Raw genomic sequence first — 5119 nt, 5'->3', positions numbered from 1 at the left:
ATATATACAAATATCAAATCACTATGTTGTACACCTGAATCTAGTATAATGTTATAGGTCAGTTATAAGTCAATTTAAAATTTGAAACTAAAACAGAAGGGGTAACAAGCACAACCAGAGCAAAATACAAGTACTTGGGGGCAAGATGATTAATTTTCCAGATTCTACAGGAGTGGTCTGTGATCACAAAGTAGAAGAAAAATGTCTCCAAGCAAGGGCACGACAGAGTGGAGACACTGGGGATCGAACCCAGGACCTCATGCATGCTAAGCATGCGCTCTACCACTGAGCTATGTCCCCACGTCATAGACCTGCCTGTTTTAAAGTGCCTTCATGAAATAAAACAAATGTATTCCCTTTTTAAAATACTGGTTATAGTGGTAACCAGTGGGTTTTTCCGTGGGTAGGTGGGTACAGGGGTGGTGCAGAGGGTGTGTAGGGGAGCAGTTTCTGGGAATTAGAAGTGAAAAGAAATTTACTTTTCTTCCTATCCTTTTGTACTATTTGCGTCTTTTTTTTTTCTTCCTATGCCTTTTTTTGTACTATAAGCATTGCCTACTTAAAACAAATCAAGATATAAAATAAAATAAAATTTAAGGTCAAACAAAACCACTCTTCTGCCATAATCTCATTTTGCAGATGGAAATCTGAGACCAGGTAAGAGAAGGGCCTCCTCGGTCCACAGAGCTTCCAGCTCCCCCAGGCAGGCGGCCATCTCCCTCTGAGCCCCAGCATCCCTCGCTCTTCCCTGGATTAAAGCCCTGACCATGCCTTCTTGCCACCATTTCCATGCCTTGCCCAACTCTGTGCCCTCAGTACCCAGCTCAAGACATCCATCTTTTTTTTTCATCCTGCAACCAATATTTGTTCAGAGGACTGACAATGGTCCAGACATTCTGGTAAGTGCCAGGAGTTCACTGAATAAACTCATGGTCAAGGTCCCTCCTTACCTTGTAGACGGGGCTGCCATGAACAGTCACACAGGACAGGCACTACAATTTCAGGGTGTGCATTCACATAGACTGTTATTTAACTGGTGCCCCTGGGTTTGTGCAGTGCACAACCTGTTTAACTACACCCAGTGTCACCACCCATATGCCCATATACTCTCATTCCATGAGAAGCCAGAATCAGCCCAGGACTATTTGACAGTTCCACCAGTTAATCAGGAGCCCAGCCTCTTTGGGTTCTTCTGTTTCACATTCCTTAGTATATGGCTTTCATTCTCAAGTTTACCTCATGGTCCAAAATGGTTGTTAGAGCTCCAGCCACCACATCTGCATCACAGACAACAGGACATTGCAAGGACAATAGAAAAATAAGGAAATGCGCCCCCACCTACGTAAGGAGCTTTACAGAACACTCCATTTCTATCTCATTGGCCAGAAGTTGATCAAATGAACATACCATTCTCTAAGAGAGGTTGGGAAATGTAGTCTCTAAGGTGCTCCCCAGAGTTGTTTTGAGAGGCAATGAGTAGCCTCTGCTATGGACTCAGGAATAATAGGAGTTAATTAAGTGAAGGAGATGTCAGGGAGCAGGTTCCAGGTAGAGGGAACAGCAAGTACAAAGGCTCCAAGATGAGAAGGAGGTGTTCTCAGAACGGAAAGGAGGCTGGGGTAGCCAGAGCCCACTGAAGGGGAGGAGGTGAGGATCCAGGAGAAGAAGAAGGACCCAGCCCCGTTATGCACATCAGCAAACCCAGGTGCCTGCCTTTGACTCTGGGCAAAGCCTTGGAGTCAAACAGACCCATGACTAAGTTCTTAATTCCCTTCTTACCACTGAGAGCCTTTGGGTAAGTCTTTTAACTTGTCTGAGCCTCTGTTTCCTTTCCTATAAAGCAATAATTATATGGAAACAGCCTCTAGATATATTATGTGGATTAAAAGAGAGAATGCGTGTGAGGAAGTTAGCATAGCACCTAACGTGTATTTAGCACACGTTATTATTTACTGATTACATCCTAGACCAAAAAGACTCACGTAATTGTAACAGTCAACAGTCCAGGTTGTATCCCCAGCCTCTGCCCAATCACCTGGCGCATAGTTAGTGCTCAGACGTGGTAACTGTTCCGACTGTGACTACTGCCAGGGACAGTAGACAGCTCATCAGAATTTCTTCCAGCTTCTTTCTTAACTCCTTCCCCACCGTGCCAGCTAACCACAGATCTAGCCAGTCTTCAGATTACCTACCTCAATGGCAAACTAGAAATGAGGATGCCAGGATGGGAAGTGCCACCTTGGGGAGCTAACAGACCCCCGGGTGCCTGATTAGAGCCCCAAACGGTCTCTCTTTTGCTCAGGCTGTAAGAGTGAATCAGCTCAGCCCCACTGCAGAAATGCTTACTACACTGAATTTTAATAAAACCCACACTTACACTCCAGGAACCATCGCCACTTATATCCTCATCGATTTTCTAAGCCTATTTTTATTATTCCTCTTCCCAGTGAGGGTTATATATGTTTGGGGGCTGCATTCCTTTCATAAATAAGTAAATATGTTGGTAAATACTAATAATAGCTAACATTTATTAAGTGCTTGGCATGGAGCCAGGGATGGTGCTGTGGAGCCTCCAGTATTTTCTTCCACCATCACCATAACCCAGTGATCCTGGCACTCTAATGATCCCCATTTGACAGAGGAGGAGACTGAGGCTCAGGGGGGTGAGATAATCTGCCCCAAAAAGGAGCACAGGAGATGCTATGAAAACAGTCTGGCAATTCCTTAAAAAGCTAAACATGTAGTTGCCATAGGACCCAGCCATTCCACTCCCAGGTATATGCACAAAAGAAATGAAGACATAAACCTGCACAAAAACGTGGGCACAAATGTTCACAGCAGCACTAGTCACAATAGTCAAAAGGTAAGAAAAATCCAACGGATCGATCGATCCAAAATCAAATGGATAAACCAAATGTGATATTTCCACACAATGGAATACTATACAGCCGTAAAAAAGGAATGCGATACTGATTCAGGCTGCAACATGGACAAACCTTGAAAACAAGACGCTCAGTGAAAGAAGCCAGACACAAAGGTCGCATATTGTATGATTCCCTTGATATGAAATATCCAGAAAAGACAAACCCATTGAGACAGGAAGCCGACTGGTGGTTGCCCAGGGCTGAATGATAGAGGGGAATGGGGACAGTTGCAATGGGGAGACAGGGTTTCTTCGGGGGTGATAAAAATGTTCTGGATCTGATAGTGATGATGGTTGTACAATTCAATGAATATACTAAAACCTACTGAATTGTGCACTTCAACGGGGTGAATTTTATGGCAAGTGAATTAGATCTCAATTTTTTTTGAGAGAGAGGCAGAGCAAGGATTTAACCTCAAGATTATCCAATCCAAAGTCTTAATTACCACGTTCTAAGCAGCTCATGCAGGTCGAAACCCAAACTCCAGTTCACTTCCTAAATGCCTTCCTTCAGACCCCATTAATCAAGCTTCTGGAGTTGAGGTCTGAGGCCAGGCAGGGACACGCTAAACAGCCAGAACAGAGCGATGGTTTGGACACGCCAATATTCCTTCATTTCTGCTGACCCCTGGAGCCTGGGGCTGGCTGGCTCCTCCTAGGCCTTGAGCCCCCAGCAGCATCACAGACACGCTGCATTAGCAATGCTTTACAGCATTCTCAGCAGTCAGCGAGTTAATTACAACTACCAGAGTGAGGTCCACTCACCCTTTAAGGCCAACACGCCAGTCCCAGAAGGAAGTGATGAGATTGCTGGTGCTCAGGCATTTTGCTTCATTGATATAAAATAATTTGTTCTTCTCCTGCAAGCCTCCCCAATACCCACCCCATCCCTGCCCACAGAAGACCCCAAGCAGAAGGCAAGATGGCTTAGTACAAGGGACCTTAACGCTCTGAGAATCGGGGGTCAGACCTGGCTCTGCCGCTTACCCACAGAGTGGCCTCCAGGAGGTGCTTCATTTCTTTGCTCCTCAGTTTTCCCATCCATCAAGTGGAGCTAATGGGGTCCACCTCTTTCACAGTTATCTTGGGAGCTAGGAGATGGTGTATCTGAACGTTCCAGCTTGCAGTGGGCGCTCCTTGCATGGCAGCTGTCATCATTCATTGTCTTCTTAGATGACCTGGGTCCCCTCCACATCATTTCCCCCAGCACACTGAAAGGTGGCAGGTGGCAGCAACTAAAGTGTCCAAGGAGTGTCTCAAATTTCAGTGCATCTGGGACACTGGTTTACCCAAGGACCCCAGCCCAAGTGTTTTCTGATTCAGGAGGGAGACTGAAGACGCTGCATTTTTGATAACCAATTCAGGCTTCAAGACTTTCAGATAACAATTTTCAGCCCTGAATAGACATTGGAATCACCTGGAAAGGGTTAGTTTGTTGGGTTGTTTTTTTTTTTTTTTTTAACGCCTGGCCCCTACCTCCAGAGATTCTGATTTACTGGAGCCTTTGTGTGGCCAGGACGTTGGGCCTGCCTAAAGCTCCCAGTGACTGCAGTGTGCATCCAGGGCTGCGAACCCCTGCTATGAGCCAGTGCGTCTCAGAGTGTGGTCCAGGGACCGACGGCATCAGCATCACTGGGAACTTGCTAAAAATGCAAATTCTCTGTCTGTCCTTCCCCAACCTACTGAGTCAGAAACTCTGGGGTGGGACCAGGCCACGGTGGTTCAGTAAGCCATCTGGGAGAGTCTGAAGCACGCTCACGTGTGAGGCCCCCACTGCGAGGCACGGTCTCCCGAACTTGCACGATGACAAGAATCACCTGGCGGGGGTCTTGTCACTCCTAGACACCCCCGCCCAGATTCTGATTCTTAGAGGCCTGAATGGGGCCTGGGAATCTGCATTTCTAATAAGTGCCCGTCACTCTCCTGCTCAAACTACCAGTGGCTCCCACAGCCCTTGAAATTAAATCCAAAATCCTCTCCTTGCCCACTTCTTCTGAGCCTCAGGCAAGTCAGGGCAGCACTGGCTTAAAGAAACACCATAGAGAGAACCCAGAACCACCCCCCCACCTCCTACCTCCACCACCAGGACCACGCCTTGCGGTTCTTATTATTCTGCTACAGAGGCTGTTTGAGGAGCCAAAGAACACTGCACGCAGTTTCTCTGAAGAGCTTCTCTGACGAAATAAGTTTTGCATC

The 5119-nt window shown here is 46.6% G+C and overlaps 1 non-coding gene across 1 annotated transcript; it reads right to left on the bottom strand.

The window, feature by feature from the left end:
• Positions 1-228: 228 nt before the first annotated feature.
• TRNAA-AGC (transfer RNA alanine (anticodon AGC)) lies at positions 229-300 on the bottom strand. Its single transcript has one exon. It is a non-coding gene; the product is annotated as a tRNA-Ala (tRNA).
• Between the last annotated feature and the right edge of the window lie 4819 nt (positions 301-5119).

Source organism: Camelus dromedarius, chromosome 24, assembly GCF_036321535.1.
Source record: "Camelus dromedarius isolate mCamDro1 chromosome 24, mCamDro1.pat, whole genome shotgun sequence".
NCBI lineage: Eukaryota > Metazoa > Chordata > Mammalia > Artiodactyla > Camelidae > Camelus > Camelus dromedarius.
The sequence above is the reverse complement of the archived record's forward strand: the minus strand, read 5'-3'. Positions and strand labels throughout refer to the sequence as shown.